Source organism: Oratosquilla oratoria, chromosome 9 (genome assembly GCF_046742065.1).
Source record: "Oratosquilla oratoria isolate Oo_2021 chromosome 9, ASM4674206v1, whole genome shotgun sequence".
Lineage (NCBI taxonomy): Eukaryota > Metazoa > Arthropoda > Malacostraca > Stomatopoda > Squillidae > Oratosquilla > Oratosquilla oratoria.
The window spans coordinates 50,684,024-50,697,717 of NC_134785.1; the positions used below are offsets into that span (position 1 = coordinate 50,684,024).

At 43.5% G+C, this 13,694-nt stretch overlaps 1 pseudogene; it reads right to left on the reverse strand.

Moving 5' to 3' along the window:
- The window catches only part of LOC143028070 (dynein axonemal heavy chain 7-like), a 72,063-nt pseudogene extending 61,080 nt beyond the window's left edge, over positions 1-10,983 (reverse strand).
- Between the last annotated feature and the right edge of the window lie 2,711 nt (positions 10,984-13,694).

The following is a 13,694-nucleotide window of genomic DNA, read 5'->3' on the forward strand; positions in this document are numbered from 1 at the left end:
CTCTCTCTCTCACTCTTTCAGTCTCTCTCTCTCTCGCTCATTCACTTTCTTTGAATTGCATATCTTCGACTCCACTCCTTCATCGTAAATCATTGTAACCTTTCGTTCTCAATTCCCTGATTTATTCATTGTTTTAACACTCCGCCGTATCATCAGTCTCTCCCTCTCTGTCTCTCTCTTTTTCTCAATATAAATTCTCCTCATCTATCATTTTTCCTGGGCCTATTGTTATCTTTTCGTGATTTTTCGGCTCCTTATACTTGTGTACATCAGTTTCGTTATTACTCCACTGTTTGTCTACGTACAGGTATACCTCCTTCATCATATTCATTTTTTTTCTCCCTACTCCATCCCATCATCACCCTTCCTCCCCCTTTTCTTCCCCTTCCCCCTCCTTCCCTTTCTTTTCCTTCCCCTTCTCTTCCTCTCCCTCCTCCTTTCCTTTTTCCCGCCATTTCCATCCACCTCTTCCTCTCATCCTACATTTTCTCCTCCTCATTCATCCGTCACTTGGTGTCGCCCACAAATCACAAATCTTCCTTTCTTATCTCTTCTCTCCCTCTCCACCCCTTGCACTCTCTCCTCCCTCTCCCCCTCCTCTCTTTCTCTTGATCTGAGTTTCCACTCACTTCCTTCCTCCTCCCTCCCCAATACTCGCCTCTTGTACCTCTCCCTCCTCCCTCCCCTATACCCGCCTCTTGTACCTCTCCTCTCTCCCGTCTCACCTCCCCCATCTCCCCTCTTCCTTCTCACCTCTTGACTCTCGTTCGATGGTCACTGACGACTTTGTCCTTCAGGACGGCCACACACGAATGTGTCACCCCCAGGAGAGACTGACGAAGGTGCTTGTACTCCAGTCTGCCGAAGAGAACAACGAGAACACGAATCTCAGTCAAGAGAACTAGATGAAACCAAATCTCACCAGAGCTCCACGCCAATCAGAGAATTCTTGCTTATGATTTAAACGAAGGCTAATCATTTACCATCACTTCCAGTATATCCGTATATGGGCAGCCATAGTTTATCTTTAAATATCTCTTATGATTTCTTGTATGTGTTGGAAAATCTAACCAGATTTGATTTGGCCAATTTATGTATTTATACCAAATATGGTGACAGTCCAAGACACCACCATAAGCAATTGTTGCACAGTGGTGCGTAGAATCATTACGGAAACAAAAGAGTAACCTGCACGTCAGAACATTATTCTCTTTGGAAATTCGAAAAAAAAAAAAATCCAAATTCCTCTTTGCCAAATGACTCGTATATATCATCGGCATTCCAGTGTCGCAGTCATTAGCATCAGGAATTATCTCATGATAATGACTTAGTGAGTCTGAATATTCGCATTTCAAAATCGACAGCGAAACAAATGCGGCATAAATCTTTGGTAATGTGTTTTCCATTATTCATATAAAATTTAGCTCCTCTGAGTTTGTGTGTGTGTGTGTGTGTGTGTGTGTGTGTGTGTGTGTGTGTGTGTGTGTGTGTGTGTGTGTGTGTGTGTGTGTGTGTGTGTGTGTGTGTGATTGTGTGTGTGTGTGTGTGATTGTGTGTGTGTGTGTGTGTGTGTGTGTGTGTGTGTGTGTGTGTGTGTGTGTGTGTGTGTGTGTGTGTGTGTGATTGTGTGTGTGTGTGTGTGATTGTGTGTGTGTGTGTGTGTGATTGTGTGTGTGTGATTGTGTGTGTGTGTGTGTGTGTGTGTGTGTGTGTGTGTGTGTGTGTGTGTGATTGTGTGTGTGTGTGTGTGTGTGTGATTGTGTGTGTGTGTGTGTGATTGTGTGTGTGTGTGTGTGTGTGTGTGTGTGTGTGTGTGTGTGTGTGTGTGTGTGTGTGTGTGTGTGTGTATGAGATCAATCAGCAGCCAGCTGACCTGTTTCTCCTTCCAGGAAGACAATCCCTTGAAGGCTTTTCCTCTGCGCCTCACAATATCATTGATCGAGAAAGAGCTATCAACACCGCCTTAGTGACAGGATCACAAAAGTCCACATACCAGAGGACCACGTGCGAAAGTGTGACCAGAACTCTGCCGAACTGGACAATGAAAGAGGAAATGGTGACGCTACAGAAGGTATGGAGGACTTAGTAAGGATCATCCTTGAGAACCGGTGTCTGCCTGCCACCACCATCGGTTCACAGGACCATTTTTTTTTTCTTAACTGAACGCCACGAACAGACACTTCGACAAACCTGAAGACGAACTCGGTGGCCGAGGCTGGGATGAGGCTCGCCTGTTCGATGTACGTCGAGTAGTGGCACACCTTCTCGGCGTACTCGGGAAGGGCGGCTCCACACTGCATGAAGGACTCGACCTCACTCCGAACCTCTCCCTCGAGCACACGCCGCCACTCATTTGCTGGTGGGGAAAAAAGGAAATAGAGAGAGGGAGGGAGAGAGAGAGAGAGCACGTCTTTCTTGGTCTTGTTACACGGTGGGCTTCCCAGTTCCAGACGCTATGGATATAACCAAGCCTGCACTGCAATGGTGCACTAGCTCTCAGGCAAAAACAAAATATATTACAAAAACATATATATTTATAGAATACTTATTGTATTACCGTAGCTTTCGTTATAATGTGATCACACTATTCATTCCTCACGCCATCCCTCTAGCCAAGAGTTCTCGATCTGTGTTTTCATGTCATCTATGCTTATGTTGAGATATGTAAGACAGATGATTGGATAGGTGGTGAGATAAACTCAGGGAACCGTTTAGGGATTCATTCTGACGTTTCGTCCTTACCAGGACTTCTTCAGAGTACTCTGAAGAAGTCCTGGTAAGGACGAAACGTCATAATAAATCCCTAAACGGTTCCCTGTGTTTATCTCACCACCCATCCACTCCTATGCTTATGTGCTGCTATTTCCTAATCTTCTGGAGATCACTTCAAATATGAATTAAATCGCTAGACAACCACGAACTCCCACTCGGGGAACTCCTCGACTTCCAAAGGATCCACGAACTCCAGGTCCAGGAGGCCCAGGAGATCGTGACAAGGCCCCAGGAGTTCGTGACAATTCTCCGCCCTCCTCACCTATCTGCTTGAGGTAGTTCTCCGCCTTCAAGAACCTCTTCCCGATGGCCTCCTGCAGGCCCGTTCTGAAGGCTTCCCACTGAGGCTCAGACAGCGTCACCGAGAGCACCTCCCGGCGAGGTTCCAGGAACGTCCGCGGCTGAGGAGCTGCCTTTTGTCCTTCTCCTTCAGGAGGCTTTGATTCCCCTCCGGTGACGTTGCCCTGCTGTCCCTTTTCTGTGTCAGCCGGCTGGACCTTCTTCCTCGACAGCAGAATAGGCTCGGGTTCTTCCCACGTCCCTCTGTACAGGTGCACGCAGTCGTGTAGCTGGTTAAAGAAGAGATTTGAAGTCAAAAGATCCGAAGACGCCCGAAGGCCTCGGTCTTAATGATACTATAAACAGGGTGGAAGCTAAGAGCGAGGTGAGGGAGGTCAAGAGAAAAACAGATGCGAAGTGGGGCAGGTGTATATCTGAGAATTTTTAAAATTATCAATCATACTGTTGCTACCTTGGTTTTAACGACATTGTCCATGTACCGCACTTGATTAATTTTGTTATGTCTCACGCCTGATTACTCTAACTAGCTGAAGGTAGTCCGCAATAGATCAGTATCACTTATACTCCGGGAGTACCCGTCCTTCTGGTGATTAAAACCGCATAGAGGAGGGGTGCTCCACCTATCTTTTCATACATCCCATACTTATGAACTGCTGTTGTCTATCTTTCTTAAGGTTACGCCAACATTGAATAAAATCGCTATACCTCCACTAACTCCCCCTAGTCTTTAGTGTGTGACCTCACTTGTGAACCACCGTGGTCCACCAGGGGTTCGTGGTCCACAGGTTGAGACCCACTGATCTGGAGACCACCTTCAATTGGAAAAAGAAGACTATGTCATCGACTAAGGCTCACGATCTTTTGCAGTTTATTCGTACTCCACATTACCTCCTTTGAGACCTCGACTCTCATTCTTCCGATCCTCTCAAAATTATGATAATAATATTCGATACAAGAAGTACTTGGCCCTCTTTTGAATTAGAGGTTCCTCTAGGCTGAATGAAATCGTGCGGCCTTAGCAAGAACAAAAGAATTAGGTAAAAATTGACCTAATGACCCAAAACAAGTTTAAACATTACATGGCAAAGGAACTTCAGAGATGACAAAAAAATCCTATAAGTTTCTTTTGACATCGAAGCCCAGTTTGTCCAGATGAACAGTAATCACCAGATACTTCAACCAGGACATCAGAAACATCAGGGATTCCTTCCTTTGATATCGAGGCCCAGCTTGTCCAGATGATACCAGAACCATCAGAACGTCCTTCCCTTGAGTGCAAGACGCCAACCACGGGCCAAGGGTTCCCAAGAGTCGAGGACACCCTGACTCACCTCTCTGAACACCTCCATGAAGGCGGTGAAGACCTCGTGTTGGTTCGGTTGAATATCGACTTGGTTGTCCGTGAGGACCAGGTACAGTTTGACCCTCGGCCCGACCCAGGGCTCTTCCTCGTGGGACAACCACTGAAGGATGACCTCGATGCTGCGTATGAGGACCTCTTGGAGCTAATATGAGGGGAAAAAAACAACAAGGAAAAGTATTGGGAAATAATTATAAATAAAATAACGGAGGAAGAATGGCGGAGTGTAATAATGAACGAAAGATGTTTTCTGATATCAATGGGCAGAGACTAGATTTGATATTTGATACGAATGATAACAGTAATATCGATAATGGTGATGACAATTATGATAAAAGGGCACAGAAACGACAAGAGCAGCTATAATGACATAGTAAAAGCTGAAGAGTGATACTAATCTAAAAAATGGAATTGCTGTGACAAAGAAATACTATGACAGTAAGTGAGGCCAAATCATTACAATATATACATATGTGTATATAAATTTGTATGTATATATATGTGTGTGTGTGTGTGTGTGTGTGTGTGTGTGTGTGTTTGTGTGTGTGTGTGTGTGTGTGTGTGTGTGTGTGTGTGTATGTATATCTATATACACACACAACTATGAATGCTGTGCTGCTTCTCATATGGAGCTTGGGTAGGTTTTCTGGGAAGAACGAGAGCAAGAATATCTTCTTGAAAACCATAACAATAGAATAATATCTGTGTGTGTGTGTGTGTGTATGTGTGTGTGTGTGTGTGTGTGTGTGTGTGTGTGTGTGTGTGTGTGTGTGTGTGTGTGTGTGTATGTATATCTATATACACACACAACTATGAATGCTGTGCTGCTTCTCATATGGAGCTTGGGTAGGTTTTCTGGGAAGAACGAGAGCAAGACTATCTTCTTGAAAACCATAACAATAGAATAATATCTGTGTGTGTGTGTGTCTGTGTGTGTGTGTGTGTGTGTGTGTGTGTGTGTGTGTGTGTGTGTGTGTGTGTGTGTGTATGTGTACGAAAGCGTGTGTGTGTGTGTGTGTGTGTGCATATATATCCACATGTATATGTCTACAAAAGTGTGTGTGTGTGTGTGTGTTGAGGTATATGCATTCACGACAGGAAGACCAAGAGGTCTGCTTTCGGTAGTACTCTACTCGAGGACCCACCTTGGAGGCCAGCAAGTTATTGAAGGCGTGCATGATGGCGTGGCGCCTGGATGGGGACAACCCCGTGGCCGTGGCCGCTTCCCGGATGGCCTCAAGCGCCTTCGGGAACCACTGCTTCCGGAGGCGCGCCCGCTCGCAGCGAGCCGTCGTTCTCCATCGCGTCGTCAGTATGCTCAGGTCCACTGCCTCGCCGCACCCGACGCCGCTCCTGGTGGGGGAAGACCGATTGTAATAGTCGATCTTGTTTGTCTCTCTCTCTCTCTCTCTTTCTTTTTCTCACTCTCTCCTTTTTTTTCTCTCACTCTTTCTTTCACTTTCCCTCTCCCTCTCCCTCCCTCTCTATCTCTCTCTCTATACATATATATATATATATATATATATATATATATATATATATATATATATATATATATATATATATATATACTATCAATGTCCACTGTCTGAGATAAATGAAAAATTATATACTAAAAGTTGTGCGCATTACGGCTGCTAACTGCAGTCCTCCTCAACCAATAGCAACAACAGAGGATAGGACAAAGAATGGAATAGAATAGAATGGAAAAAACTACTCTCCCCTTGACCTCATTCGAGGTCAACAGCCAGGTCAGCCTACCTTAGGTCACGTTTCTCGAGTTTCCCTTTGTTTCCGCCCACGCGAGCATCCTACAGTGTCTGCAGACACAAAAGAGAATATTTGCTTGGTGAAGAACTCGCTTCCTTTGTTTGCGGAAGACAAACACGAGGGACACTTTCCTCGTTCGTCTTCTGCAAATCCTTAAAGGCGGCGGTGAGTCGAGTCACCGAAACGAATAATCCCTTATGGTCCGCAGATACTATAAGACGCTAAGCACAAGACTATTGAGCGCAGTAATATTTGAGCGCCGACATTTGAGCGCCATAATTTCAAAATACAGTTAGATGTAAATAGAATTATATTTAAACAAAATCATGTAAAAAACAGAAATGTGAAAGCTTAATTTTTTATTCATATTGGAATTACCATAAAATACCTAAAAAAAATTATAAAACCAAGAGCAGCGTTTCTCAACCTTTTTACCCTTGCGTAACCTTTAGAATAAATTGCATGTCTCAGGGAGCCCCTGCGCAAAAACAAACACATATGCCATATTTTTCTCATTTTATTTTCATCGTAATAATAGATTAGATAGGATGATGTCTATATTACATTATTACAATAACCAAGAATATGTCGTGCGTGTTTGATTATATTACGTATATGAAATGAAACAAAAAATCAAAAGTGCATTAGCTTATCTCACTTGTTCTCGCGGAACCCTTAGGGACCTTTTGCGGAACCTAATTAGGGTTCCGGGGAACCCTGGTTGAGAAACGCTGGCCAAGAGAACCTCAACCTCGATAACGCCAACCCCGGTCGTGTTTATCAATATAGGCAACTGTACACACGAAGACTTCTTTGACTCACGACTCCCTGACGTGGACGAGGGCCAGGCCGTCCAGGGGGCGGACCACGTGGGCCATGACCCGGCGTACACCCGGGGGGAAGGACGCCATAGCCTTCTCGAGGGCACGACGCTCCCCCTTCACCCAGGGGACCCGCATCACCCCGGGACTCCCGTACCTGTGGCAGGAGAGAAGTCGAATGCAGAAGGAAAGAGATAAAAGCAAATCTGCTCAAATTCATCACTATATCAGGTTTCACATTTATCAGATTAAATTAACTTATTCACCTAAACACTTTTTTTTGTGTGTGTGGATTCGAAATGGTGAAGATAAGAGCTCACGATAGAACACCCTTAGTGTGGGTTTACATACTCACGACTTTATCTCTGACAACGCCACGATCTCGCAATCATGGCCGAAGTCGTGACTATGTTAACCCACACTTAACTATGGACAAAGCTATTACCTTTGCCATGCGTGCTAGGGCAGCCGGCGCAGGTAGCAGACACTTAAAATTGTTATAAATCGATCCGAGGTCTTTGGGTTACAAGCTAGCTGGAATTATCAAGCAATGTAGTTGGCGAAACAAGTCCCTAGCCCCATTAATTTAAGTGTGCGATCTTTGGGATCTGACGACAATGTACGTAGAAAATGATCATATTTCAAATCGTCACCAATGAACAATCTTTTTTTCATTCGCCCTCACTGAGGACCGAGAGGTCTCGCATCAGCATGCTTTACTGATGTAAGTCGTTATAACTTCCGCTGACACGTTCTCAGCTACAACCCACAGGTATCTCCCACCCGCGATCTGGGAAGAGGGTCCTGGCTTCACGACGCGTCACCTCCTGTTAACCGATTCCCTTCCATTCCCCTTACCTGCTGAGGCTCCTGTCGACTCGGCAGGTGACGGCACGCACCTCCCGCTGCTGCAACTCCTTCAGGAGCTCAGGGAGGCGCCTGGCGTACTTGCTCCTGAGGGAATGCGGCAAACACCGCGTCAGGGCGTCCGAGAGGTCCGAGGGCGCTCGCGGGTGGTGAGTGGCTCGCAAGGAACGACATGACGCTAGCACCAGCCTAGCGAAGGTGGCTTGCCTTCGTCTGCGATCGAAGTGGAGCAGTAGCGAATATGTGTGTTTAATATTTAGCGTCTATTCTAGACACGCAAACACAGACACGCACACACACACACACACACACACACACACACAAAATCATTACAACGTACATACAACCAAAGACAACTCCACGGAACAACATTAGCCTCGTCCTAGCTTAAGTAGGACTGGATGATCATTCCTGTGTTGATGTCGTACCCACCTGTGGAAGCGCGACGCGGCCTTGATCCTGCGTCGTCGCAGACTGAGAAGCTGGCTGTGGTCCCACAGGCTGTGGCCGTCGCCCGGCCGAGCGGGTACGCCTCCTCGCTAGCAAAAGGAAAAAGTGGAATTTAGTGTTTTGTCGGCCATGACCACAGCTATCGCACAGAGAGTATCGCATCGATGAGGTGGCGAAGTTTAGAGATTTAAGGAGGGTAAAAGAATGAGGAATAGTAGGAGTCAAGAGTGACTAGCATTCTTTTTTCTTAGTGAAATTTAGTCTCTAATAATCTAATAAAAAAAAAAAATTATATATATCTGCCCATTTGCATCAGAAATCCCTCAAGGGGACACCTCCCCCTCCGGCCCATGATTAGCTGATTAGCTGAGAGAGTGGTGACGTCACGGCAACAGAGATGACTGAGTGGCTACAAGTGATCTCGCCCGGAGTGCCGAGCCCCCGCGTAGCGGGGTCGGGCGCAGCTTGTTGCTCATAATGAAAAAGAAATACTATGTGACTCTGGTCCTTCGGGGTGTCATCAAAGTCCTTTAAATATTGGCTGCACAAAAAATGGCCGGTCAATACCCAATATGGGGGAGGAGGGGTCGTCTTCGATGCCATATTGTATCTAAAGAAAGACAGAGCGTTAAAAGACGAAGCGTTAGAATTCCCAAAACAAGATCAATAACTCCTAAAGGACGAGACTTGCCTTCGTTGGTCTTGTGATGGGACGGATGACGTGTTTGGAGAAGGACTCGTCTGTGTCTTCCACGAGTTGAGATTGATGGGTCACGGTCGACCTCGAGGTCTTCCTCTGCGAGGTCTGTTTACCCGCTGGGTCGAGGTCGCTGTACTCGTCGCTCCAGACTGGGGGCCCCCCGGCAGTGGGCAACCGGATGTCGTGCCACGTGTCTCCACGGGGCGCCTTCGAAGTCTTCGGGGTCTTCGACTCTCTGGTAAGGACGCTGGAGTCTCTTCTCCTGTTCCCAGGGTCGTGGAACATGTCGTAGTCCACTCCTGCTGCCGGAAGCGCTGCGTCGCCCTGACGGCGAGTCACTCCGGAAGGATCTCCCGGAGGAGGTCTTCTGGAGGTCCGGGTCTTCGAAGAGAGCGGGGTGACGTTGATGGGGAGGGAGTTCTGGTTCCCGGTAAAACCCGGAACCGGGTGTAGATATGCGGCTCCTCTCCCGGAACCTTTGTTTGGATTCCGGACCTGAGACGCGTGGAGATCGACGGGGGAATGCGATGTCCTGGGGCAGTTCGGAGGAAGACCTGCCTGTAGGAGGTGTGACCGATCTGGCGAAGGGGTCCTCACGAAGTCGAGGTACTCGAGGTGGTTTGGGGGATTTGAGGGAGGCAAGGACCTAAGTGGATGATGAATCTGGAAACAGGAGGAGGATTTGTCCTAACAATGGCGTGGGTGTTCTTAATTGGCACCCAAGATCATTAGCTTATTCACATCAATGCCCTTTTTACTACAAAGGATTACAAAGGATGAACATGCTGACAGGAGACCTTTTGGTCCATAACTAGGATGGATGCACTTCCCCTTTGCTTAGATTTAATAAGTTACAATGATAATAAGCATACAAATCATTAATCTAGGCATAATCTTAATCATCATAATCTATATCATTATTATTATCAGTAGTATCGTAATCACGAATATATCAGAATTATTATTGCGATTCTATTAGGCTTATAATCGCGGTTATATTAAATATGATACTACTAATTGCTGTAATCATAATTGTAATTATGTATACCGCCATATCTTTGACTATTTCGTAGTTATATTTATATTTACAATTATAATTAGATTCACACTTTTAAAAGCGAGGTTATTTATTATCATAACTATAGTTATGATATCACTCGTCAGTTATCAGTCATCATCATTGTTATGTTCACTGACGTCAGCGTCGTTGTAATTATATTCACCTTTGTATCTATAGTTATATAGTTATAATTACTTCTATAATTACAAATATATTTTATTTTTTTAATTACGACAGTATTTGCAACAATAACAATTATAATCATCATAATAGTCATTGTTATAAATGATTGTTATATGATCGACATTATCTGAAAACTAACCTGGCGAGGTTGAAGGCTTTGTCGTCGACTTAGTTTCTTTTCCTGTTTTTGATCGATCAGGGACGACCTCCGACTCGATTTCTGCATTTGCAACTGAAAACACAAAAAGTACAAGATTATAGAACCACCATTTTTCCCTCGCAGACATCCTAAATTGACCCAGGGTATAAGGCAGAATAATGCAAACTGATTCTTTGTGTTTTGTTACTGAGCAACACTATGCGTTGTTTTGTAAATAAAAATTGTACGACAATGTATAACGTATTTGCTTCGTTCTGATATACCACGAACCAGCTTTAGGTAACTTCTGTAGGACTTCCATCACAGATACATCAGGCAAAGGGACAGACACTATGTTCCACTCAAAAAAAAAAAAAAAAAAAAAAAAAAAAACTTCACCTCCTCAGAGTGAAGAACCGGATCTGACGTCACCAGCAGATCGTTGTCGTCGACGTTTTCTCTCCGCACTCTCTTTGCGGATTTGGCTCTCTCTCTCCTGGAGGTCTTCGTTCTCCCATTCCTTCCTCCAACGTCAGGTCCACATTGGTCAACAACCTCCATAGTAGATCCTGTCCAACGTGTCGAAAATAAACATCATAAAAAATGTAAAAGACAATCTCTATCAACTATAATAACTTATTAGTGACGTGACGCACCCTACGACCCGTCACACACTGAACAAAGAAATCTTCGGAGCTAGCCTTTCCAAGTTCCCGTAGTGCGTAGTTCGCAAGGACGTCCCGACCAGCCAGCGGTTAGCCAATCAGGAACTTGGAAAGCTCCTCACGTTCTCGCCAGCCTCCTTTAAAAGGTCGGCGTTTCGCCGAGATGGGCAGAACAGTACCCACCAGCGCACACAACATCTCCTCGTCCAATCTTCTAGCCGTCCCATCGAGCCTCGCTGACGTTAGGCTCCACGTCCAGCTACAACCATAAGCTCCACTAAGCTGTGGCCTTAGTCCGAGCTTCACCTACATTTCTCATGTGACCCTTCTAGTGTCGCACCTTGTGGCTAATTACCAAAAGAAAGAGATTAGATATTTTGTTTTTCATTTGTCCTGCCGTTGTTCCGAACCAAATACTACTATAACTTCGCCAACCGTGTAGTTAATGAATGGAATGAACTTCCTGCAGAGGCATTGCATTGTAATTCAGTTCGGAGCCTAAGATTCGTTTAGATAAACATCTAAGCAAGATGCTGTAATGCATGCCATATATTTTATATTTCTTTGTTTGTTATCATTTGTCTGTTCATTATTATTTGCTTGATTTTCATTCATTATCATTTACTATTTACCTGTCAGTTTATTATTTAACTATACATATTTATTATTACTTATATTATTAGATTTTTTTTATTTATCAATCATTATATTTTTTTGCATCCGACCTAGTTATGGACCAAAAGGTCTCCTGTCGGCATGCTCCTTTGTAATCCTTTGTAATATTGCAAAATCGATTGTTAATCCAAATCTATTACATACATATACAAATGGCTCATGTGACGTTTTTTCTCATCTCTTTCATAAATTCGTTTGAGTGGATGAAGCTGTTATCACGCTATGCTTTGTTTCCTCCAAGTTCTAAATCATGGGCTCTACCACCAACCAAGTCCAGCACTTTTTCCACCGTAAAATCACTACTAAGAACTATTTTGCTTCCTCAACAATTTACTTAGAATGTCATTTGATATGCTGGAGGTAAATAATTTCCTCCCCAGCATATCAAACTCCAAATCTGCTCTAACAATCGGAAGAAAAATACCCCAGTGTGATATATATATATATATATATATATATATATATATATATATATATATATAAATATATATATCACACTTCATGAAGAGACCGAACACAGACAGAACCACTACAAACACTGAGAAAGGTCTCCCAGACCTCCAGTAACCCGGATCCCCTATTGGCCCAAGGAGGCAGCCAATCAGAGGAGACCCCATCCCGCAGAGAACCCTATAATTCCAGCTCCAAGTATAAATAAGACATCCACAGACCCTGCACATCAGATCGCCCAGAGGGTGGAACCAGGAAGTTCCGAAACGTCGGCAACAATAGGAGAACTATAAAGATACGTCAAATCTGAAGATAAAAAGATTGTGCGTTGTATTGAAGCTACACGCAATAGAATAATCAACACTGAATCCTCTTTAGCCTTCAACCTCGTATTTCTACAAGATATATATATATATATATATATATATATATATATATATATATATATATATATATGGAGGGTGGGGTATCACTCCCTAAATTCGACAGGTATGCAAGCCTGTATTCATGTCAAGATGTAACACATTAGAGCTTAACATATAGCAAAACTGCCTGTTATGCATTGCGCACACATACATGTGCAACAGGAGAAGAGTGCAACAGAGGGCCACTCTCTGTTGCAGAAGCTGGGGGGTGGGCCTGGGGGCCCTTCCCCCCCCCAAAAAAAAAATATATATATATAATTGATGTTTCCATGTGCATTCTATGATTCTGAGTGTCCCCCAGCCCTTCAGTAGGACATACGGGATTTCAGGGTGGATTTAAGGTCCAAAAAACATTTCCTAATTATGAAACATGAAATTTAAAAAAAGACGTTAGTTTCATTCTGATATCAATGTGAGATTTTGAACTATGTCAACATTCAAAAGTACAACTTTCCCTTGACCAGTAATAAACAAGTCTAGATAAATACTCCCTATTTTTCCTTTAAATTTTGTCTGTTTGTTTATTATCTCCACGATTATCATTTATTATTTAATTATCTGTCAATTTATTATTATTTACTATTTACCTGCTTATTCATTATCTAAATTTACCTATTTATTTATCGATTTATTTTATTTTTTATTATTTATATTATTATTATATCTATTTAGTTATTTATTTATTTTATTTATTTTTTGCAGTCGACCTGTCGGCATGTTCCTTCTTTGTAATCCTTTCTAGTAGTACCCAGTGAAGGGACCTGTAGTTTCTGGGAGAAGTGTATTGGTGGGGTAGTTACCAAAAAAGGTTGAAATAAAATAAAATGAAACATTCTAGTGGGTGGCCAATATTTATAAACATACACATACCTTTGGTTCTTTATAGTTGGATTTAGCTTTTCAAAATATATTGTCAGCCTATAACTATTGTCCGCTTTCTCTACGGCAGAAATACATGAGTTGCTCGAGTCTATTATATTTACTTTGTATCATTGATTTAACAACTCTTTTGTGCACGATATATTTTGTTATCTTATTTCTTTATTCTAACTTTGAA